This window comes from Aquila chrysaetos, chromosome 23, assembly GCF_900496995.4.
Source record: "Aquila chrysaetos chrysaetos chromosome 23, bAquChr1.4, whole genome shotgun sequence".
In the NCBI taxonomy this organism is placed as follows: Eukaryota; Metazoa; Chordata; class Aves; order Accipitriformes; family Accipitridae; genus Aquila; species Aquila chrysaetos.
The window spans coordinates 726,539-752,294 of NC_044026.1; the positions used below are offsets into that span (position 1 = coordinate 726,539).

Consider the following 25,756-nt stretch of genomic DNA (forward strand, 5'->3'; position numbering starts at 1 on the left):
CGGCTATTTACGCGCGGCGAGGAGATGCCACTTAGGGAGGACCGCACTGTTACTGGGTTTTAATTAAATAAATTAATTTATCCGGGCGTTCCGCGTTAGCGGTGAACGAGGGCAGCGTCCGCGTCTCCGCTGGAAACGAACCCGGCCCCGCCGGGGGCATCACAGCACGGCGAAGCGATTAAGGAACGCGCGGGCTCCCCCCCGCCACCCGCGTCCCTTTGCGTGGGGTCCCCGCGGGTCCCTCCGGGGACGCGGCGGCTCACACGCTGACCGGGGCCCCGCACGCCAGGGTCGGCAGGCGCCCTCCTCTCCCCTCCCGCCGGCGGAGGGAGGGAAGGCAATGGCGGAGAGGAGGGGGCGCGACTGACCGCCGCGGGGCGGGGAAGGGGCCCCGGCCGGGGAGGGAGGGGGGGCTCGCCAGTCCCCTTTTTGATGTGAGCGGCGGGAGCGGGGGAAGGAAGGGGGAGCGCAGGGGGCCCGGGAGAGGGCTGCGATGCCCGGCTGCCGCCCACCCCGGTGAGGGCGGTCGCGGCTCCTCACGAAGCGTGCTGCGGGGGGGGGCAGCGGTAATAAAGGTCGGGGGAGGAAGGGAGAAGGCTGTGCTGAGAACGTCCAGCCCGGCCGGTTCCTCATCGCAGCCACGTCTGCCGGGGGCGACCGGGGCAGCCCGCCGCTGCCCACGCCTGGGCGGGAGAGGGGGGCTGCGGGCGGGCACCCACCCGCGCGGCCGTCGGGACACGCGTTCGTTTGTGGGCCTGCGGCGAGGCTGAAGCAGCCGGGTTTGCGTGTAAAGCCCAGGGAAAAAAAAACCAAACCCAACCAAACAACAAACAAGCAAAAAGGTAAAAAACAGGCGAAAGTGATGCGGCGCTGCCGGGGCCGGGCGCTGCCCGTGTTCCCGGCTGAGGCGGCGGCGGGGCCGCACGCACGTACCGCGACCGCCGCCGCCCGGCTCCGCTCCGCTCCCTCCTGCCCGAAATTCTCCGCGGTTTGGGTCAGAATAACCCGTTTAGAAATCAACAGCTGTAACGAGGGGGGGGGGGGGGCTGGGAAAGACCACTGCACGGTAGGCACCGGTACGCTGCAATAAAGCAGCTTTTGAAGAAAGACCTCTCCCTTCGCCTCACGGGGAAATACGAACGTTTACATACAAGGTAGTAGTTACCGGTTTTATTTATTTGTTGGTGCGGGGGGGAGAAGTGACCGGAGGTGCGAGGCGGGAAGGCGCAGGCGCGGTACCCCCAGCCCTCCGTACCTCAGGGGGCCGGCCCGCAGCCGGCGGTAACGTCCGTCGGTCTCTGCGTCTGGAGCAGGCAGAGGAGCGGTAGTTGTGAATGCAGATGGTATGTAATGGCTGCGTAGCCGACCTCAGTGAGGAAAGTTTCACGTGAAAACCCGGGAAGAGTTGACTTTCTGCCTGGGACCGGAGCGAGCCGGGCCCCGCGGTGCCCGCGCCGCCGCAGACGTGAGGGGGGTCGGTTCCCTCAGGGGCTTCCGAGGCACCGGGGCCCACCGGCGCCCAGCGGGGCCTTTTGTCTGGAAACCCCCTGGAAATTGGGAAAGGTTTTTCCAGACGTTTCAGAAGTGCGCTCGGTGACCTTCAGCAAGCAGTCTTAGGTCTGACATCTGAAAAAGATGAATATTAATTCACCTATTTGATATTTCCATATATGTTATTCTTGACTGTGTGGGCAGTGTGCTTTTGATACACTGGCTATAGCACCACAACTAAGTTTGCGGACGATTCCTACGACAAAGGCATTAGGATAGACTAGAATTCAAGGTTGAAGTTTGTACTTTTTATTTCTGTATTGGCATTGATATAAGGAGCATCTTTAGCAGTTCGTCTTCAGCAGCGGCAGATTCATAACAAGCATTATTTTTTCCATAATTATGTTTGGGGTTTGTTTTTTAATGCATAACTGGGGTATGGAGCACAAGAAGTGGGACTCAGGTGTGCGTAAAATTCAGGTTGAAAAGTCCTATTGTTTCATGACCGACACTCCAGAATGAATGACCCCAGTTTACGTAGGTGACCTGTCTCACTCAGAGTTTTTTCTGAACGCCTCTGAATTGCTTTTCAAAACTACATCCCTTCTGGAAATTTTCTCTGGTCATTTCAATGTAATTACAGGGGCATTTAATTAAAATAAATGCACTAACGCCACTTGTCCATCCCATCTCTCAGCTACAGGTTGCTGTTTCTACGGGCTGGCAGTCTTACGCTTCAGCTTTTCCTATGCATTGTGTAGCATATTAGCTTTAATTTCTGAAATAAGTGGGTTTTCAGTGATGCAGCGGGCTCTGAATTTGGACGGTTGAAGCATAGCACATGGTCTCTTATTCCACCAAGTAATTTGAGGCAGAACGTAGTGGTGGATGGATAGAGACAGCAGCATCTTCAACAACTGCAGTAGATTTGCCGGAGGATGCTTGCTCAAGTCATCTCTGTAGAATAATTCCATCACAATGAAAGAAAAAATTATCTCGTTTTACCTCTCCCGTTCCTTTTCTTCTGTCATGTCAACCTGCCCCATCTCTATTTCACCATGTTTATCTTCTAGTTTGAGGTCTCTGCTGGGAATGCTTTGCTAATATACAAAGTAGACCAACAAAATAGCGCTAATATTAGCATCTCCCCTGCCTGCTAAACTATGTTTTGCCAGCATACCTTGTTCCAGCCATCTTCTTTTTCCTCCAAGAAAAATAAACTGTGCTGGTTAATGGTCAGATTTCTCAAAATACACTATCTATGTGAGGGGCATTTGCCATCAGTTATGTCAGTCCTAAAATGTTACCTCCATCCAGCCTAAACTGGCAGAGACATGCCTAGAAAATTATAGACGTTGCTTATGAAAATGATGAAGTTTAGTTTAGATATTGCAAATACAGTTTTGCCGGCACAGAGCCCTACTGATTTCATGTTTCCATGCTTCAGGTACTTGGGGTTCCTTAGCTGTATGTCAAAAAAACCAAAAGAGAGTGCGATTATTTCATTTATGTATTAATGTATTTAAACTCCGTGTTTTGGTTACTGAACTTTATGGATAGATGATAAACAGTGGGCAGCAGCAGTACATTTTGTGAACAATGAACTTCTCAAGCCATCACTGAATTCTTCTTGGGAAGACTGTCTGCCTGAATAGTAGTTAAATGGTCAGATAAAAGTATTACTTCTAGGGGCACACAACTGTTTTTAGTTACATGTGGAAGCCTGATTCTACAAGGCCAGCACACGAAGGATCCAGTTACTTTTTTGGTGGGTTTTTTTGCCCGACATTAGGGGGATTGGAGGACCAGGCCCTATGAATATGTAGCTGTATTTAAATACTGCCCAAAGTCACAGCCAGGCTACTCAGAAAGCACGTTCTGAGAGGCTGGATGCACGAGTAGCTTGAATTTCAAAATTTGTCACGTCCTTTAAAGATACGTTTTTGTTTGTTCTTAGTCTAAATCTCATTTTGAAATCCCTTTCAATTTTGGGCTAAGGAGTAACAGTTGAAGGGGATGTGCTTGATGTTTGGCTTGGCCGTTGCCTTCTACCTGTTGCCAGGATCACAGAGCTGATGGTAGTGAAGCCATGGGAAAAAAGTGTAGGGAAAGATTATGCAACACTTTCTTAGACTATCAAGAGTACAGTTATCTGTTCCAACAAAATAGAGTGATTTATATTTTGATGTCCTTGAACTTCTACATAAACAGGTGAAGTCAGTTTATTCCCTTGTACGTTTATTTGCATGCTTCTGATCCAGTGTCATTCTGGTTATTTATTTCATAACCTTACTGTAAGAGGACACAAACTCCCATCAGCTCCTTTCTCTCCAACCTTTCTCAGCTCCTTTGCGTGCTAATGTACCGTGACTGTGCTACTACCCGGTTGTGAAGTCTGTGTTACTTGGAAGGGAGGACCAGCTTATCTTTCCAGATAGTTTTATAAAACGGTTTGTTGATGCTACTCCTTCAGTAACTCCTGACAGCATGCTTTGTCTCTGTATAGCACGAGTAACAAGTAACGCTAAGGAATACCGTTGCCCTACCCCCCTAAATTGGGGCTGCCAATTTTCTGCCAAATTTTTGTTTCCCCTGGCCCTGTGAAGACAATTACGGGTGGCTTTGTACATGAGGGAAAGGTATTCAGGAATCATCTGAAGATACTTCTTTCTTAAGATTACTTGCCTGAGTGAATATTGCACCCACAGATTTCCAGAGAATTCCAGGTTAAAGAAATTGGGGTTACAGTTATGCAACTTTGTGCATATTCAGTGATTCTTGAAGCTAGTAGTACTTTTATTAATTATTTCAAATACATAGGGAAACAACGTCAATGTTATTAGCTTGTACGTTTGTCTATGGGAGGGGAACAAAGCTAAGGAGAAGCTGGACCGTGCCCGATTTCCAGTTTATTTTTTTTTTTGACAAAGACTTGGGTATTTTTCTGCGTTTTGGACCGCGTCTTCCTCACAATCTGTATGTCCAGGGGCAAGTGCAGAAGCCCGCGGCCCGTCAGCAGGCCGGTACGCTGGGAGCATTTGGAGGAGACACTCCGGAGCAAAGTTCCCGCGGTCCGAAGCGGGGGGACGGGGACGGTTCTCGCTCCTGTGGCAGGTGGACCCAAAACCTCCGGCTTTGGGGACAGGCCGGGGCCGGGGCCAGGGCCAGCCGGGGGGGGGCCCGCAGCGCCTCCCGGTGGGCTCCGCGTATTCGCCCTCTCCCTTGGCAATCCCTGCCTTTGTTCAAGCTCCCGGGGGCCATCCGGCGGGGGGGTGGGCACCGGCTGCCAGCCCCTGCCCCGCGCCCGCCCCTCCGGGAGCGAAAATGACGTACTGGGGGCCGAGATGCGTCAGGGCGTCGCAATCGCCAGGATTTTCTTCCCGGAACATCTCTTTCGGTTGGTTGCGGGTTTTATTTTGCTCGGGAGTGGTTGTTGTGGGTTACCCCCCCCCCCCCCGCCGCCCCGTTCCCGCCTCCCAAGGGCGCGGGCGGCGATGGAGGAGGCGCAGGCTGCGGGGGGAGCCCGGCTCCCCCTGCCCGGGGCTGCGGGGGCGGCTCCGCCGGGGCGGGCGGGCCGGGGGGGGCCCGGGGGGCTCTGCTGGCAGGCAGGTATCGGCAAATGGGCTTTACGTGACGGGGGTTTGGCGGGGGGAAAGGCTCTCTTTTACTCCTTCTGGAGTGATCCCGAATCTAAAAAATACTGTTGTTTATTTAAAGAAAAAAGCCTGATAGAATATCACCGATCGCGGTTTAGAAAAAAAGGGCTCGTGAAGCAATACAGCCAAATATTTTCAAGCAATAGTTGAAGTCTATACCCTCTTGCGTATGAGAAGAACGTGTAAATATTTAGGAATCATTGAAAACAATGCCCCTTTTTTTCTTTTTTTTTTAAAAGAGATTTTGTAATGTACGTTCCTGACCTGCATAGCCGTGGTCTAGGGTCCTTCGGGGTATTTCTGTTCAAGAAGAGGCCGACGATAGAATGCAACATTTCTTTGATGCAATATTTACAGAAAATTTGCAAAGGCCTATTTGCCCAAACACAATAGGACTCCAACAGAAGAGGGTTTTTTTGTGGTCTGCTTTTTCCAACTCTGTTTCTTTCCAGGTAGCATTCTGTTTGAAAACCTATTTGTTTGCATTTTTCCCAAGGCAGGTTACTCCAGCCTCGCTTTCTGTTTGTTTCTTACTGCTCTTGGAGGCTCTTCCCCAGCAAAACAATCCGAGGCATTCAGCTTTCCCCTCTGCCCTACAATTTGTTTGGCTATTCGTCTTTGTTTCAGATGGCCTTTGCATCTGCTTTAGGTAGTAACTCTTTTTTCCTCTAGCTTTTTTTTTTTTTTTTTTTTTTTTTTTTTTTTTTAAACTTTAGAAGGGAGCCTAACTTCCTCCATCATTTATCTTGACATCAGGACAGTTTTCCTAACAACAGGGGTAATGCAGTCCTGGAGTAGATTGTCAAGGGATTTTTATAGAGTCCCCATCACCGGAGCATTTTAAGCTGTGCAAATATTTATCGGCAATGACACAAGTACAGTTGTCCTGACTCAGGGCAGTGTGATAGTCTAGATGATCTCATGTTTACTTCCAGTCCTGTTTTATTGGATTTCTGTGATATATACACCTTATAAATAGCCCCAGGATTATTACTGCTGAAAGGGGGAAAAAAAGTCTTCTCTCTTTTTTTCTTTTCTTTTTCTGTCTACTTACTAGATTGTGCAAAATAAAGAGTATAACACTATGGTTATGAATCGTCTCTTGCTTTTACTGTTTGGGATAAGCTAGTGGTGCAGTTCTTACTCATGCAAAACATTTGCTGGTCTAATTTGTGCACAGACAAGACCACCAGGGAGATAAAGAGACATTTGGGGAAATAGAGTCACTACAGGGGAAAATCTTGCCTGCTTTTTTCAGTGTACCTCTTCAGTGGAAGCTTTATGTGAATAAAATGAGGAAGGCTTGCCCTCGGAATGGGCTGACTGCTTTCGAGGAGAATTATCATCTATCTGCATTATTTAGACAGCGTCCGGGAAACTCACTGGAGTCTCAGGCTCCCATTGCGCTAGACATTATGTAGATGAGTAATTAATGGTGGGCCTCCTTCTGTTTTGTGTAATGTATATATTGTATATATACAATGAACTGAGGAAGATTGTCGATGCGGGGAGTCAAATGGGAGAAAGGCGATTCTGCAGTCCTGTGAACGGTGTGGCTGGCAAGCAGCGGTTTCAGCTTGCTGGTTGCCTAACTGATGGACGCTGCAGGCATGCTCAGGGTTTAAAGAAGAACTGAAAAGTGTCAATCTTCCATATTTTGGTGGGCTCATATGCATGGGGAAAGCACAAAAGGCAGCATGTGCACTGAAGGAAGAGGTGGAGTATCTTTTCCAATATATTTTTGGAAGCCTATTTTTTCAGACATACAACTTAGATCCAACTATTAATTTCAGCAAGGTTAAGCATTGTAAGATGAGTTCGAAACTGTTGGCACTTGAAATTTCTGCAGTTTCATGTGCCTACAAGAGAGGTTGAATAAAACCTTCTCCCAGTTGGTGGGCATCATGGCTCAAACACCACACCCACTGGTCTAGACTCTGTCATGGATGGCTGGATTGTGGGGCAGAGGAAAAAGGAGCGGGTATCTCCAAGATGCTTGTTGTAGCAAGCACTACTGTGATGGGAGGCAATTTATATGTCTAAATAATAATAACTTGCTAAAAAAATTACTGTCAAGTAATTTCCACAAAAAGAAAAAAAAAAGATTCATGCATGTTCTGCTGAGTGCTCATGGACACAAAACAAAATGGTCACTTAATGTTAATAAAATATTCATGTGAACATTACATTTTCATTACTGAAGTGGGAGACCACAAAATCAAATACAAGTGAAGAGTGTGCTTTCAGTTAAACTGCTGATTAAGCAAAGGAACAGCATTTGTAATGGGAGAGAATGAGGTAATCATGGCAAACGAACATGTTTTTAATTTCATCTGTTGCATTTAATCATACAATAAGGGAATGTTTCTGGGTGCCTCACTTCATTCCTACACACTTCTCTCTTGAGAGACTTTTTGCTGACTTGGAAAATCTTTTGAGGCTATGGAAGTAGATTTTTTGAAGGTGAATAACTCCAAACGCAGATGTTGCAAGAGTTGCTGTCATCTCTCGAAAGCAGCTGTCATGGAAGCAGATCAGTGAGCTAAGATTCAGTCCAATACCTTGTGGTGACCAAACCAAAGCAAACCGTTTCCTCAGCTGGAGTTGTACAAGGACCTGGAAGAAGCCTCGGAAATGAAGCCTGCTAGGGGTATCTTTTTCTTACACCCTCCAGTGAGCTGAAAGGGCCTCTCGTTTCTGGTGCAAAGCGTTCTGAGTTTGCTAACAAAAACTTCTTCTGTCCTAACTAACTTGGACCTGGTGAGAGATCCCTGGGCTGCACCATAGTTTGGCCTTTGGTTTATGTTTCCCAGCCAATGTATCTACCCAACTGTTTCCTCTGCAACGATTTCCTGAGAAGGTGTCCCATTTTGTGACAAAATGACCTTCTTTGCTTTGTTTAGAAATGCATAAGCACAACAAATGTGCTAAACATGTAACTCTATCACAGCAGTATAAATTACGCAGATGTGATTTATTGATTGTGGAAAGATCAGATAGTTTTAAAGTCAAGGGTTGGCTGTCAAGTTCTTAATTGAACATTTGCTGAAAAACGCCTATGGGTAAGTGATCTAGATATTTTTGCAGGATAATCAAGTTTAAAAACAACAGTTGTCTGCCACCCTCCTGTGTTTGCTATATTTAAAGAAATACCAACAAGTTAAAAATCACACTCCCCAAAACATTCACACTCAGACATCCTTACATTACCAATCCTTTAGACTGATAATAGTGAAATAATTTTACAACCCAATTTGATGACTTGTTGATTTTAGTTGCTTTTTTACTTTCAGTTGGGGAAAAGAAAGTAGGTTGTTCGGTTTCTCACTTTCAAAGGTTGTCGATAATTAATTTTGATTTGCTTTTTCCATATGCAGGTTCAACTTCGTAACCATGCTGCACACACACATCAAATTAATGTATTACTTTAAACAGATAACTTGTCTCCAATTGGATTTAAATAATTGAAGACATCTTAAAATCTTACAAACCATTCCTTCTGAATTGTTTCAGCAAGACTCAGGAACACACAACAATTGATGAGGCTCCCTTCTTTTTGAAAACAACCCCACAGAGTTGACAATATTTTGTCCTAAGTTTATTAGTTTCAGTAAATAATTTTCTATCTCTCATTCTAAATGTTTTAGTGCTGTATAGACATGGGGTATTTTACATAAATGCGACAGCTGTACTCTGTATTTCCAGAAGTGATGTTCCACAAGACCTATTTTCTCTCAACAAGCGCATTCTGTTTTATTGGTTTTCTTGGATAAATTTTGTACTTTTTCTCAGGCTTAACGAGTCACTTAAGAATAGATATTCACAATTCAAGTTGTATTTGTTATAGCAGCATGGGTTTTAAAGCAAACAGTAGAGAGTTCAGTGATCTGATGTTCTCTGCAGCACAAACAACCTGTGATCAAACTAGATTATAATATTTAAGTCTTCCTATACAGGCCTCAAGTGGCCATTAAGTTATATCTGTAAGTGATGGGATAAGTGAAGAGATGCTGTAAACTCAGCTGGATTGAATCTCCCTGCATATTTGGTGAGGTGGTGTTCATCTCAGCTAAGCACAGCTGTCTAAAAGCTGGATGACGAATGCATTTTAGCCTCTAGTGTTCCTCCAGAGTGATGAAGGGAGAGTTATTCTTTCTTCAGGTAGATCTGAAGTCTAACAGTGAGTATATTCACAATATAGTGAATCTGGGCTTATGTTCGTGTTAATACTGGATGAGACAATATGTAGCCATACGATATAGATGTCAATCTGTACAATTGCAACTACTAATTCAAATGTTTTACAAAGAATTAAGACATTAACTTTTTGTAGCAGGAAATTTATACCCGGTCAGATACTGTCCACTCTCAGCACTCACCTACATGCCAGTTAGGGCATCTTAGAGCTTCTGTAGGCGGCATAAAACCCTCATGCCAGCATGGACTCAATATTGTGTGCTGTGCTCATTTGACAAAAACATTCAGCTTATTTTAAAAGAAGTGTTCAAGATATGTTTAGTATCTCTTACGTTCATTTGCGTGCAGCTCTGGTATTAATGATGTCAAAACAATGGCCTAAAAAAGGTATGACATATTTCCATTAGAAAATAACTGTCCCTCTCCATTTGCTGTAACGGGACTCTAGAGGACTAGCTGACAAGCTGACACTTGCCCCCTCTCTTTTAGAAGGCCAAGATGAATATATGCATTTGATTGCTTGCCTGCCTGGATATGATGTGACCACTTTGCAATTTATCGAAAAACTTCAGGAAACATTTCAGGCATTATGGGGCAAAACCCTGATGATTTTGCTGAAAATCAGAAAACTAGAAGACATTTGTACTTTAAAGTTGCTCATTGCCCTCTGTGTGCTGTGGGACAGACCCTTAGCCGGCAAGGGAAGCTGGGGGGGAGCAAAATGGAGACATTTCATTTTTTCCCTCTCTCTCCTCACAGACAGTCTGTCGATGATGGTAGAGAAAGAAGGAAGATACCAGCTGTTGGGTCATTGTTTTAGAAAGGGCAGAATTACAGGCTATTTAGAAGAGGGATTAAAACCAGAAGCCCACAGTATCCTTAGTGTGGTGGTAAAGATGCTGAGGGGCAGGGATGTTATTCATCAGTGCTTTATTTATATCCTATCCATTTTATCCCTTTTCATCTATGTTGATCTTCACATTCCATACAAATGTCAGTGATTATTAGATTAGGTGATTTTTTGACTCCTGCAGTCTCCCAGCCCCGATGTCAGTCCTGCCCCATATTTGCCTCACACTTCCCAGTCTGCCAAACCTCATGCATTAACCATGAGATTTGCACACTTGCTCCTGCCTGACACTTCTCTCCATTTGGCCCACATCTCACCCATTTTTGCTGCAGGCTTTTCTGCTCCATGAACTGATGTACTAGGTGCAGCTGATGGACAAACCTCTGGTTTTACTGATCAGATAAAGGATTGCGTGTCAGATCAGAGAGGAGAGGCTGCAGGACCGTAAGGTGGTGAGTCACCAAAGATACTTTGCACTCTTAGGTGTGTGGGGTGTATGCCCGTGTTGCAGGGCAGCATGAGGGCTGCTGCTTCACAACATGACCTGATACACCAGTCTGATTCGCCATCGCATTATCAGCCATTACTACCGTCTTATCCACAGGCGCTGAGTATACCAACAGATTTGCATCTCCCCACTTATTTCTCTTCAGCTTCATCTCTGCTTCCCTACAGCAGCCTGCCTAACCCTACCAGCTTAGCAAACCCCAAGCAGTTTCTTCAAACTTCAGGTTCGGCTCCATACAGAAATGAAACCTAAACATTGAGTGGCCCCTTTTCCTGCTCCTGGTTTCCATCTGAAACTGTTGCCCTGGAGACTGGAGAAGACTTAAGAGATTGGGGTCCTGGGGCAGGCTGCATGCAATCTGGTATAGCTTCTCAAGTCAGCATCAAACTGCTTTTGTGTATGCTTTCTCCTTTCCAAACTACGAGTGGGGTGAGACGTACAGAGATTCTTTATCATCTTTCCTTTTTAAAGCATTCCAGGAAGGGAAAAAGGAGTGGAAAATTAGTGTCTTTCTCTGATGCTCCTGGAGAAGGGAGACCGGAGGAAGAAGGGGGAGTTGGGGAGGGTGGACAGAGGGCTCTGTCCTCCTGTGCCAACGATGACTGCCCCGGAGGGGACCAGGGGAGCATTCCACCTCTTACTCAGCAAATCCCTGGGGACCAGGAGACAGGAAAATAAGCAGGATGCTGTCCAGATGGGTTTCCCATTAAACATCTCAAAAATTTCAGCATTGTCTCGAGCTTCTTGATTCACTCTAAGACTTGCTTTGTGCTTACAAAAATCAAAAAACCCCAAACAAAACCAAAAACACCACAAGGGCTAGCAAAGTTGTGCAATCTTATTTACAAATAATGTAGCCAAAGTCTTGTTTCCCCAAACACAGCAAGGAATAACTCCCTGCTGTTCTTCTGTGCCTTATTTATGCAGATGTACATAACCCTTGCTAACCATTTCTCCATCCACTGTGTTTGCAATATATCCCAGAGAACTTGCTCTGTTTGTATAGTCCAAAACAGAGTAATATGTGTTTGTAGTTTCTGCCTTTTTCTATGGAGAGCTTATTTTGGTCTTGCCACCATACCCATTAGAAGACCATCTCTGACCCCTTCCGGGGTAAAACTGTGGATCACATTAGCCAACTTCACGCTATTTTACACTAAAAAATTGACCATCAACCATTGCCTTCCCATTTTTTTAGAGCCATTGCACTTCTCAGTCCTGCAAGTGTAACCTATATGGCCTCCTCCCAAAATAGCTAGCTTTTAATTGGCAATATTAATACCCACATTGTTTCTGCTTAGCTAGAAAGTTGTCTAAATCACTTCCTGCTTGTAATCTGTCCTCATAATTTCTCTCCTTGTTTTGTCATTTGCATAATTGAGAGGTATTACTAGAATTCAGTTTATGGTTTTTTTTCTCATGCCATAGGTAAAAGCACTGAATAACAGTGTCTCAGGCATGAAAGGATCTCTGTAGCACCACACTGGCAATACTTGGTAAGTTTTAGTTAACAATTACACATTGAATTTCTGAGTTATACAGTTTACTCTCATTTAATATATGTTTTCTTGGTTTTGTTCTGGTACTAATATTTTAATCAGGGTGCCATGTGGTATCAATGCTTAACAGAAGTCTGAAAGACATTGTTTTGTCAACATAGTTACCTTTATTAAATAAATCAAATAATCAAAATTCTTATCTCATAAAAGTTCTATGCAGTTTGTTTGACTTAACCTGTTTTGCATAAAGTCATGTTGACTGGCAGTAATTATGTTACCATTTTTTATTTCCTTATGGACATGGTCCTGTATCAGCTGTTCCATTCTTTCACACGGAACCAATGTCAAGTTAACTCAACTACAGTTACCCTGGTCATCCTGTTTACGCTGTTGAAATATCAACATGGTGTTAGATTTTTCCAGGCCTCTTGGACTTCTCCAGTATGCCAAAGCTTTTTGCCAATGAGTAGCAGTACAAGATTCCTTTTAAAAGCTTTAAATCAAGTTATCTAGTCCTGCCAATTAAAAAAATTAATAGATGCTCTATACCATCCACTTAGCAGAATGTCGGAATAGATGATACTTTGGCAATGCAGACTCTATTTTCCTTTCTAAATGCAAAACAGAAATACTCAATGAATGCTTTTTCTTTTCCACAGCTAGCAATGGGACTATGTCATCACTAGGATTTCTATTGTCCTGAATAGTCCTACAGAAATCCAGAATAAAACAAAGACATGTTGTTACTGTCTTTATCCCTACATTTTCGTAGATATATTTAGTTTGCATACCAATATATTGCATTTATTAATGTATGAAATTTATTAATTTATGTGAACTGTCTGTTGGCTTTCAGTTTTTCTTAACTACAATTATTTGTAATTGTCTTTTAAGCATTCTGTTGGTATGTGTGTATACACATATATGTATATGTACACTAATATACTGATGTACTGCTGTATGCGCTAATTATAATACACATACTAATCAGCACTGAATTCTGCATGCGCATCTTTAATTAGATCACTGCTATGTACTTCTTGGCAAGTGTTTTAAGTTTAGTGAGCAATCACTTTCATGAGTCAGAATGAAGGATAATGCAGTATTATAACATGTTTTCTTTTGTGATAGGAATTTCAGTCTTTAAGTTTTAGAGGATCTAGGGCATTGTAGGGAACGTGGAACAAGAGCTTTAGCACATATCATTGTGTTAGAAGCCTTTTTATAGAGGCAGTGTTTCTTTCTTTATAGATATTTGTTCTTGGTCACAAAAGTTACATGGGGCGGAAATCATCTCACCTTACTTGATAACATAGATATCCACATCTAAGCTAGTGATTCCCTAGGGTGACCATGCCTCTGTCTATAGAGAAAAACAGACATTTTAGAGCTCAATGAATCTGACCTATTTTAGATGCCTACATTAGGATGGTATGAATCATGCCTTAAAGTGCTTTTTCTCTTTTTTTTTTCCTTTTTTTTTTTCCACAGACAATAAAAGGAGCCGGGGGTGATTAGTCCTGATCCAGTTCTTTGCACTGCAGACTTATACATCTGGCCATCCATACTGCATTTTTCTTTCCTAACTGAAAAAAAAAAATAGTTTGTTACATAATCATGAGGAAAAGAAACAGCTGAGCCTCTGAATCTTAAGATACAAAAATCATTTAAAACCCTTCATTTTCTTTACCAAAATTGCAAGCTAGACTATGATTCTGGGGTGTGTGTATTATTATTTTTAGTTACATTTGATGAAAGAACTTAAAGTTCTTAACTAAACAGCTTTACATTGAAGTAATGATTATAAGTAGATATTTAAGGTTACTGTATGTCGAATGAATCAGACTAAATAAATCAAGACAACATTCTTTAATTCAGGTAACAATTAAATTCATTTAATCCCTTTTTATTTGCTTTACCTAAATATTATTTTTTATGTTTACTACACTTGAAAATGTTAATCTTTAAGTTTTTAAGGGTCTAAAATGTGTTCAAAACTTAAAGTTGAAAATTAATTTGTTTCCAATAAAACCATAATGGCATGGATGATCCATAAAAGAGCTATCTGAAGGGGTATGTTGAAGCTGATTTCAAATAACTCGTCTTAATTTACCAATCAATTTGGCAAAAGATTTCAACATGCTGACTTGGTGCAAATAGCTAGCTGGGTATACAGATTGCTTCAAAAAGACTTTGGCTAGTGGGTGAAGAATTTCTTTCGCATTTGAGAATGCTGCTCTAGTGACAAAGAGACAGGAAATCCTCAAAAGAAACTGTTTTTTGCAACACCAGTTTTTCAGTTCACTCTTGGGCTCACCGAAATACTTTTGATAATCATCAGTGCAGCTATTAAGCCTGTAATTTGAACAAAGAGTACTCTTCCTCGATCATCAAGTAGGAGACCTCTAGAAGTAACAATACATTACAGACAATGTTTAAGTGAAATTCCGGTGTTAGAAAATACTTTTCCTATTGATGATATTTGCTTGTCTGCTCTAGGGATTGAAAACATTTCAAAGAAAATAATTTATTTAAGGTATTTGCAATATTGACCATTTCCCCCCTTTTTATGCAGGCTATGCCACAAAACCTGTGGACAAGCCAAAACTTTCTCATTACCTATTGCCATCAATAGGAAGTCATGGCATGCAGGCCTTTAAATGAATGCCCCAAAGGCTTAACCATGCACAGCATCAGAGGTTCTGGTTGTGAATGTATCTCTAACAACCAAGAACTTGAAGCAAGCAACAAGTCTTAAGATGTTTCATTTGTTACAAATGATGCAGCTATGCCAAATGCTTGAATACCTCTGATATCTTTTGAAGCATAAAGCGTTATGCCAAGGGCTACCCACCTATCGGAGGGGTGTAGTTCTCAAAAGTTATTGAATTTGTCGATGCACTTATAAAGTACAGAATTCTTTTCTTTATACAGCCAGCTACTGAATCCTGATTCTCTCGGTATTGGCTGTACTTACACTGGAGCCTTCATGTGCTAGTCTGGTTATGATCATACTGCCTCTTCCAATGAGGATGGTAAGAACTAATACATTTAAGAATTAATGCATGGCCATATCTTACAAAGACACATTCCTTTATATCTAATATACAGCTTTCCTACCATAATAGATGCTTTGTCAAAGGTTACGAAATACATATGCATCACCATTTTACACATAGTCTTCAAGAAGACTTTTGCACACCTATGTGGCCTCCAGGATTAGCTGGAGTGCTGCTGTTTTCATAGTTAGGAGCATTCAAGGGGTATTACGTGCATCGTGGTATTTGATCACTTCTGGTTCCTTGACCCAAATGACATATTCCTGAGTTGACTGTGGGTAGACTTCACCACAAATTCACAGCAGTTCTTGAATTTGTCTCCTGATGGATAGCAAGATGCCCATCCATCTCTGACTCTATAACACATATGGCCTCCATACTAATGTCATCTTCCTTGAATAGCTAGTGTCTAACTTCACTATTGGTTAATGGAAGTTGGCCCTGAATTTTGTTTTCTGAAGAACCCACAGTAGAAGCAAAGCACTTAACTTTGGAATTGAACGCTAAAGTGCCTCAATGTACAAGACCCCAGTCCCACTTCTTGTGAATGTAGAACAACTCTCAGATGAAGTTTGCTGAACAGCCCGTCATCGTTGTTGCCTTTCTCTCCCATTCTACCATTTACCTCAGTCACACGTATCCAATGGGGCAACTCTGTGTGGTCTAATGAGTAGAAGGCAAGTTTATTGTAACAGCAGGTACAGGATAGAAAAAAATGATAAATTTTCTGGCTTATTTTCATTATGCCTTCAGCTTTGGACTGAGTTGTTAAAAAATAAATCACCCAACTCAAGTTGTGACTACACAAGTATTTCAGTAACTACAGAGATTCTCAGCATTTTTTATCTTTGGTGACTGCAGAATTCTGTTTATTTAACAGATTACTTTATACTGACCTACGGGTATTAGAAAAGAAATCTTCAGGCAAAGATAGTACTCTATTTTGGAATGGATATTGTGCAATTAAGGAAAGAGCAATATTTTATTATTCTTGGCACAGAGGCTATTTCTTGGGCAATGACTACCTGATCCTTTTTATCTTTCCCACCCATGCCACATTGCAGCAACCATGGCTGCAGGTGCCTACACTGGATGAACACCTGTCCAATCTACGCAAGAAGGAAAGGAAATCAAGAGATGGCATGTTTGCTGATTTTGTGTACACAACACAACAGAGTGATAACATGATGGAGAAATGAAAAGAAAGTTAAATTTAGCATGATTAAGAGGAGAGAGAGTAGAGGAAAACGGTCATGACCCTTCAGAAACAGCTTTTGCAGGAGACAGAGCAGGTAAGTTGAAATACGCTTTTTTCAAAGACAAAACCCAGCTCGCTTTGTCTGTCAGCCTTTCTCTAACACTGTGTCTACTGAGGTAGCACCTTTTAACAGCGGTTTGCAGACACAAGTTTGTCCTTCCGTGTTCCACATTGCAAAGCAACAAATAAGATGTGCATAGTATGAGAACCCATAAACTCATTCATCTGCCCAAAGGGATAGTTTATTTCTGCAGTTCCACAGAATATTTTCCCCTGCTCTCTTGCCTTAACTAACTTATATCTGCTGAAATAATTTTTGTAACATTGCTTGATTATATAAAAAGCTTTGCAGAATTCAATAAAATCCCTGTGTATATTAAAACCCTTCATGTGTATGAATTTCCCTACTCCTGCCCTAAAAAGGCATCCATTTTGTTCACAAATTTGCACTCATTTTACATTTGAACTGTAGGGCATCCCTGACTGTTGTCTTCCTGATCAGACGGAGGTGTGCACCATCACTACTCTTTCTACTACTCAAAATGTCTCAGTGTTTCTCTGTTTACTTTGCTGTGAAGGAATCTGCATAACACAGAGGAAATAATTCTCACAGGAGGCAGATACTGCCAGTCAAGCATCCAGTTTTTGAGTATTGCTAATGCAGTCTAAAATCACCCCACTTGGTTGGGTATAAATGAGACTTTCTTTAGTTAAGCATCCAGTGAAAGGCTTCATAAACAGGGGAAACATGGGTGTATGGGTATGGTAAGTCTTTAGGACAGACAAGCATCATCTGTTGTTTTCTATATTTGTCCTTAAAGAAAAAAGACAGCATTAAATAGCCCAGCATTTCTAAAAATGTAGGTTTCTTGGACCTACCCATCACATCATTCTAATATTAGTAAGTCTCCCACGGTGATCATCTGTCTTTGCTATATCATAGAAAAATGCTGCCTTCTGTTAGGTACGATCTGAAGTGAGAACAGTTTTATCGGTCACATTAATGACCTAAACACAATCAGCTACCTTCAAATACTTAAACTTATCAATAAATGCCTGTGTGTTGCCAGCTCATTTAAGCCAGACAGTTTTTTAGTTGTTGCACATAACTCCTTCACAATAATCCTGACCATTTTTCCTGTGGATTTCTCTCTGCAGAAATGGTTACCAAATGAGAACGGCGAGCCTTCAGATGAAAATGGGTGAGTATATTTCACTGTGCCAAGAGAAATTCTTATGATATGTTCCATTCTTACAGTTGCGGGGCAATTTCTCCATTTAAGGCTCTTGAAAGTTAATATTCCCAAACCCTGTTGAAATTGCTGGCTGTCCCCGTTTTGCATCACTACTGAGCCTCACCATTTCGTGCATTAGTTTAGTCAGTTGTCTCTGCTCAGCTTCAGCTGTGCACAAGTCCCCATCCCTAAAGATACACAAATAGCACCAGGAACCTCCCAGCGATCTTCAGTGCTGCTTGCCTGATGCCTAACAGTCCTTTGAAAACGGAGCTCACTTCGAACGTTGTGATGAAATGAGAGAAACCATGGGAAATACTCCACTACCTTCTGGTGGGATCTTTCACAATGAGCAGCATGGAAAAAACCAGAGGGGCAAAGCAATAAACCATGGAATCTTCCAAGAATGCAAAGCAGCAGTGTCGTAACAGCTGTGTAGACATAGTGATTCCAGAGCACTGTGTAGACATGATTATTCCAAACGCAAATTGCATCACCGAGGATAATGAAACACTCTGGACATACTGCTCCCTGTTTCAGAGGACTTCTTGTAAATACAGATGTCTACAGCGAATTTCAGTCGTATGTAGAATTTAGGTCTCTTTGATAAGCTTTGTGCTGTGTGGAGGGTGGACTACAGAATTGCTTCTGAGGTAATACAAAAGCAGATTATAAAGACTAGGTCTTTGCTACTAAAAAAAAGATACAATATTTTTGCACAGAAATCACTAATATATGTCAGATATGCCAAACTGGAAACGCCACCAAGTGCTGGATTCTTCAATTTTATCACAAGGTTAGTTCAGCAAGGTCAGGCCTGTCCTCTTGCCTGGGACTGACCTTGGAAAATTCACCTCACTACAAAATTAAAGCACCTTATCTTGACTGTGTTTTTAGCGCAGGGGAGCTGATGCATGTTGGTTTCTCTGAGGTTAAAAAAATAAATTAGTTAATCTTTTTAACAGTAAAGAAAAGTCCAAATCAATAGAGTCATCTCCATTAGGGTATCTCTGCAAAACCATGTGTTACCTATGTTCTTCTATGTGTTCACTGTTGCATTGGAACATGATTAGTAACCATGGTATAGACACAACATTCTACTAGTGTGGCTGGTGGTGGCTTTATGCAGGACTAGTCTTGAGAATGGCATAGTATAAAATAAGGTAGATAATGAATTTAAACAGGCATAGAGGTTGGCATAACAAGTACCCTTGGCAGCTGTACACACGGCCAGTGAGGTGCTTTGTCTTGCATCCTTTTTATACTGGTAAAAGCCCGAGGGGAAACCCACTTACTGTGGCACAGAAGTGGTACGGCTTATTTTGCACTTCTGCACTGGTATATGTTACATAGCTAAAGCACTTTTCTTGCTCATACAGGCTCTCCCTGTCTTAAGAGGGCTTGCTGAGAAGGCTATTCTGACAAATCTTTCCTGGCATGCATTTGGTCCTAACTTTGTACCAGCGCAAACTTTCACGTGTACGCTTCTATGACAGAGTAAGAATGATTTTTCCCATTTATCTTGAATATATCACTGACAGGTTGAAAATTAAAAACGTCCTCTGATACCAAGAAGGTACAGAACATGGACAGGCACTACAGTAACTATACTGGCTTCAAAGCTAATTAAATTTACCTCAGTGCAGCTTTCCCCCGTAGACAAACCCAGAAGTGCCAACCCCATCAATCATTGCCTCACTCACCTCCCTGACCTATCTCTAAAACTAGAAAAAAAGCTGATCAGCTCCTCTCCATTTCAATTTTGTGCTCCCCAGCCTGAAGATCTTTTTAAGTCCTAGCTTCTGGCATGACGCCTTCCAGTCACTGGTCAGATTCAGCAGTGGCAGCTGCTAGCAGAAAATCCTCCTATTCAAGGGATGACCTTATGTGCTCCAAACGCTGCTTTCTCATTCTGCCTAAATCGTTTCTCCATGTTCAGTGCCTGCACTAACACCATGATGCAGATAGATTGCAAATGTTCTGGAACAAAAGGTATTATTTAAAAGGTAAGGGGGTTTATATTTTAAATTCAAAATCATGGTGAGACAGTGTTTTTACTAAAAGAAATTAAAATTTCACACAGAGCATCCAAATTTTATTTTGAAGTCAATGCCACAGTATCCATCCTGATTCCCTTATGAAAGATCCCGTGTAAAATCCTGTAATGCCTTGAGAATAATTTTAATGATTCACTCCTATGCAGATCTCTTATTTTTCAATGCAGATATTGCATAAGGGTAGCACAGTACTTTTAAACATGAACAAGACATAAACCAATTTCATTCAGATTATGTTTGTGTCATAAATAAGGCTCTGTATCCACTCAGTTCAAATCGGCCTCCTTAAGCAGGCTTGCACTCGTTAAATCCTGTCTATGACCTCAGGCAGCCTGTTCTAAATGCACGACTCTTGCATGTGAAGAGAGGAGCTTGGAAAATAACACTGAACTGAGCTAAGGCTAAATCTATTTGGATTCATTACATCGATGACTGGACTGTCTTTGTAAATAACACTTATTTACATATATTTTAAGAACTGTCAGTTTTGCATATGGAAAACAGAATCACAAGAATATGAAAAACTCATTCAAGTTTGGGTGACCCACAGTCACCAGAAAAAATGGCTGGTTATTCCTTCATATTTTACAGAAAATACACAGTCAGTGCATGCCTACTAAAATCACTACATTTCTCCCATCCCTTTTTTTCCACACCATTCTTTTGTATTTTTCTGCTCATCATACTAGCTTGAGTACATTTTACATATGCAATTCTCTGTGTGTGCGTATGTCTGAAATGACTGCTATCAGTGAGTGACAAGCCAGTATCCAGGCAAGTTTTGACGCTTTTTTTTTAACGAACTTTGGGAATTTTCCAGCAGCACAAAGTATGGGAAGGTAAAAAAGGTTATATACAGGAAGGTGACTGGTTTTAAACAAATGTCTTCAGAGAGTTTTCCTCCCTAAAGCATACCTGTAAGGTAACAGTTTTTCTAGATGTTAACCTGGTTTTACTCCTGTTTGAAAAGGTTCAGTTCTGCCAGCTGTTTAATTCTTAAACACAGGGTTTTTTCCTACTCTAGGCTTTGCTTAGGAGCCCCAGTAAGGTGCTATAGCTAGAAATCTTCCATGGTTGTGCTGCCACAATTAAGGGATTTGACTCATGCTCACACAGGACTCTGACTCAGGAGCAAGAATGGCTTATGCTGGCGTGGCTGTAATGTTTCCTGCTCACAGTCATCTATTTTGGTCTAGCTTTCTCCCCTCTTTTGAGTTTACTTGCTCCACTGCAAGATGGGCTAGGCTTTTTGGGAAGCAGCTATAACCCTAAAGTTTTTAGGCCTGTCAAAATAAACCAGCACTGATATGTGGTTCTTTAATTCATGGCCATCAGCAACTTCATTCATAACTTAGTCACCCCACAGTAAAGGTGGGAATGGAGAACTGCATCTGGGAAATGCTCTGTCTTGCCCAGTGTTGGTCACTCTTGCTCCCCAGTTTAAGACCGTAGCTTGTGGACATGCATCCTCTTCCAGGTCTGTCTGCTGTCTGAAATTACGACCATCCATAGCCATGTATTGGCAGGTTGTGTTAACCAAGCCAATTTTACCTAAGAAAGATTAAAGGAGGTAATGGGGGAAAACAGAGTGGGTGCCTCCCCTGAGAGGATACTGAGGATCTAGGAGATTAAAACATTATCAGAGTGTGCTGCTGTTTGCAATACAAAGTCCATTATAAGCAGTGTCGTGACCTGTGCAACAACTGCTCAGCTAGAAAACCACCTCCCAGTCAGAAGTTAGGTGGATTGAATGCAAGTCCACATGTTACCATGTCAGTCCAGAACCTAACAGTTTCAGTTCACCTGTATAAAAAATTTATGCTGAGCTCATTGACTCTGCTGTAAACTGGCTGAGGGTCATTCATGTGTTCTGTACCACCATTCTCCTGAGGTGGTTGTAACCTTGGTCAGGGAAAAAGGGAGGGGTGAAAGACCAAAGAGCTACAGGTGACAGCCACTTTAATGCTACAGTTCACTTGTCATCCCTCTAAATTTTCCATGGCAAGGACAGTATCAAATGGACATCACGTGACTGCGTAGAGGTCCTTAATCACCTTGCACAGTTAGTGTGCAAGCCCCAGCCTCTGCTTTTGCTAGAGAGTGGAGCTTGTATGTAGGACATACTTATACTGGTGCAGATAAACCAGTTTGAATTATTTTGGCCTAAGGGCTGACACCCACTGAAACTATGAGAGATTTTTTGGCCAAATTTAATAGGTATACAGTTTGGTTCTAAGTGTAACCTTAGGCAAGTCAGAATGGATTTGTACAGTCTAGAATTAAGAGTAAATTGGCAACTCAGGTAACACTTCTTAATGGGAAAGGTAATGCATGAACAGGATGGGTTAAATTGCCAGGGAGGATGAACTAGATGAGAACCTGTAGAAAATGTCAATTTTAATTTTGTTCTGTGCCTTGTTTTTCAGCAGCTTGCTAAGAAATAGACCTTTTACATGCTGGTCTTCTTACAAGTACATACCAACCATCTCAGGAAGATGATTCATTAGAGCTATTGTGCTGGTAAGGCCCTGAAAGAGAAAGTCAGAGGAGGTAAGAAAATACATGGGATCACTGTGTGGAGGCGATTTGATTGTCCAGGTCACCGCACATACTATTAGTTTGCCACATGAAATGCTGGAGACCAGGCTTCAGGATCTTTAATGCTAACTTAATCCTCAGAGGACAGTTAGGCAAAAGGCTATTTTCCATGAACAACAGCAAGCAAACTGCATAAAGGTGCCTTAAAGTAGGGTGCCACCAGGCAACCTGCGGTGATTCATGCTGGAACAATTTAAGCAGGTAGTGGCCCCAGCCTTATGCTGCACCTCTCTGTGGAGGTTACCACGCCTACAGCAAAAAATGCGTGTCTGCTTCCCAGCCACACCAGCCCACAGTCCAGTGCATGGGTTTAACTGGCTTTGATGGCCATTTAATGTAGTATGCCAAGCTTGAGGCTGTGGCAGCTGAAGAGCAGACACAGTGCCTGTTCTTTTCAGGCTTACAAAGGGGCAACAGTTCCTTCCAGAAGAGCAGAGCAGCCAGCAGGAGTGATACACTATTCTATGTTGCCCTAACTGTGCTCTTTCTAAAGCATTCTTTTATTTGCTGCTATTTTGCATCTTCAGCTGATACCATATACTTTTTCCAAGTGACCCTGTGTAAACACAGCTACTGCTATCACAGTTGGTGCGGCCATACCTAAGCCAGAACGTGGGTCTGGTACTCTGCTGTCAGTGTAACCATAGCAATGTGAAGCTGTGCATCTAAGACATAGCAGAAGATACATGAATATCTTCTTCCCAAGGAGTCAGTTGATACATGAAGTACAACAAGCCTTGGGTCCATGACACAATGTTTTGACTGGGAAACACTAGGGAAATGACCACTGCTATGAAAAAAAGGTTTCTGTAGACCATCCGTGGTTACTCTGTTGGCTAAATAGTGGCCACCTCCGAGCTGACATATTTCACGTGTTTCAGGTGGTTTCTCCCTTCTTTGTTATGAAGATTGAGTGCTCTCTCCCAGGTTCCCTGGGTAGGAACATCACATATTTCCTCTCTTTACATTTAGGAGAGGGAGAAATTTTTAGCTAGGGGTCCTCAGCAGGCATTGCTTCAGAGAAATCAGTGGCAACATTCCTTAAAACACAGGCAGACAAAAAAAACCCCAAACCTTCTTAAAACTATCAGGTAGGTTTGAATCAATTAATGTATTTCAATTCAGTCCAATCGATTGGCAGTCTATGAAGATGAAAAAAAGACTCTTCTGGCAGAAGTCCTCTTACCTTCAGGAGAGGGGCTCACTGATGCATCAAAACTCAAGTTTAAAAGTCCTCACGTGATTAGAGAAGGTTGCTGTTACCACATCAAAGGCACAGTATGGTACCCAGTTTAAGCCAGTTTGAAGTGTCATGGCCACTGATGGAGCAAGCTCTTCCCCCTCGCCCTTGGCAACATGTGCCTGCTGCCCCTGCCGTGATGGCATGCAAGGTGACTTGGATCAGTTTGCTGATTGCACTAAATACTGATCTTACCAAAAATAAAAGGTTGTGTTTCAGCTGGATCAGAGGAGGAAACGTGAATGCATTGTCAGGATAAAATCATCGCTTTTGTGAACTTGTGTGTCTTAGATCACCACCCTGACAGAATGACTGACTAGTGACTTTGTATTCAAAGAAGTCTGGTCTGCCTGTCGTTAAAAGTTCTTTTGAACACTTTTTAAGAGAAGGCTCTGTGTATTCAAGTTGCTTTTTATAAGCCCTATGTGTTCTAATATAACAATTAGAGAACTTGTAAAATTCTAAATATTTTAATTTTGGAATATTTGTTATGTTGTTCCACAATAGTAAATACAATACCTTCTCTTTATTATATCACTCGGTGAAGGAGATGTGATTTAAATCAGTTATGGGCCCATGATCATAACTGTTGAACTACTCACGAAAAACAAAATGGGGTTCAGGCTGACTTTTATGCATGTGTGCTGGCTTTATGCAAATTGTCAGCAATTAGCTTATACAATTAACAATTGTTAAACTACTCTCAGATCAATACTGAGTTCCTAATTATACTGGTAATTCTTCTGTCTAGCATATCTGGTGCCAGGAGAGTACTTCTTTAGCATTGATAGATCAGAATTTCATGACAGGAGTAGCCAAGTTAGGAGTTAGGCTTGTCGTTTTGGCCCTGAATAAGGCTGGCCAAAAATATATTAAATCAATAATATATTGCTCAAAGGTACCATTGCTTCACAAGGAAAATGTTTAAATAGGTTTTAATTACTATTTTACTGTCTGAACATAGTTCAGATTCTCATCTATTAGTCATTGTTGCACTTAATACTGTTTGTTCTGTGGCTTAGAAACTTTTATAACATATAGTCTACTTGAGTACATGTGTTTGAGTTAATTTTCCTCATTGTAAAAACTGGCAGTATAGACATGGGAATGGAGAACCTGCCTGTGTCTTTTTTGCCAGGACCCTTTGCCATCACAAAAACCTCATCACGATTCTCAGATAACACTATCATCCATTTTACATTGGCATTCTTCTTCAAAACAGTTTAGGTTATTAATCCAACCTACTAGAATATTAGAATTCCCTATAAGAATATTGTTCCAGAGCCTTATTTTCCCCAATGGTCCTGGTAATTGTTTGATTTCATGAAATGGCGAATTGCAGCACGTTGTCCCATTTCACTGGGAAAACGCTGCAGTATTTATGTTTTCTATGATGAACACAATGAATTCTAGTTACAAGGGACTTTTAGGTGAAGGTTAGTTACAAAAGAACTGTAGCAATAGCAAGACCTAAATTTCTTAACTGAGATTGAAAGATAATGCATTCATCAACAGCTTTTTTTTATTGTTATACTTCTGTAATAAAGTTAAACAGCTTGTGAATTGTTCAAAACAATGCACTCCATCTAGCTTGCATCAAGTTATCTCTGCTGAAAACCAATGCAAATGAAGTGTAGCAACTAATGACATAGGTCTTCTCTTTCCTAATATGAAGCTGAATTTTTCATTGGTAAATCAGAGTATGCCTGGATCGCTGATGGCATAATGGGGAATTACATTTCAAATTGACTTTTAAATTAGTTATTTCCTTTACACTTTCAGTCATTTAATAACTAGGCACTTAAATCTTCACGAGATCAGTTGTATTTCATTGTCCTTCCTTTTCAGTAGTAGGTAAGAAATAATTAGAAAGCCATCTTCTCTGTGTCTCCTTTCATTTTAAAATAATACCTGTTATTATGTGTGTAATCAGGAGTAGAGTGGGATCATTTTAAATATATAAAATTAAAATGGAATTACATCTCATAGCTCCAATAAATTAATAAAAGGAACACTATGACTATTTTTGCAAAAAGATTCCTTAAAATTACCCTAGAATAAAAAACTTACATTCATTTTGTCTTGTATTTTATTCTGTAACTTGTATT

The 25,756-nt window shown here is 41.9% G+C and overlaps 1 long non-coding RNA gene across 2 annotated transcripts; it reads left to right on the plus strand.

Moving 5' to 3' along the window:
- Positions 1–1,249: 1,249 nt before the first annotated feature.
- Positions 1,250–25,693, plus strand: LOC115334515. 2 transcript variants are annotated; one of them, XR_003921135.2, is made up of 7 exons: positions 1,250–1,343; positions 10,527–10,646; positions 12,131–12,198; positions 13,693–14,079; positions 15,136–15,236; positions 16,325–16,552; positions 17,677–25,693. It is a non-coding gene; the product is annotated as an uncharacterized LOC115334515 (long non-coding RNA). The 2 variants fall into 2 exon arrangements; XR_003921134.1 differs by lacking the exon at positions 1,250–1,343 and having other exon boundaries at positions 10,118–10,646.
- Positions 25,694–25,756: the final 63 nt, after the last annotated feature.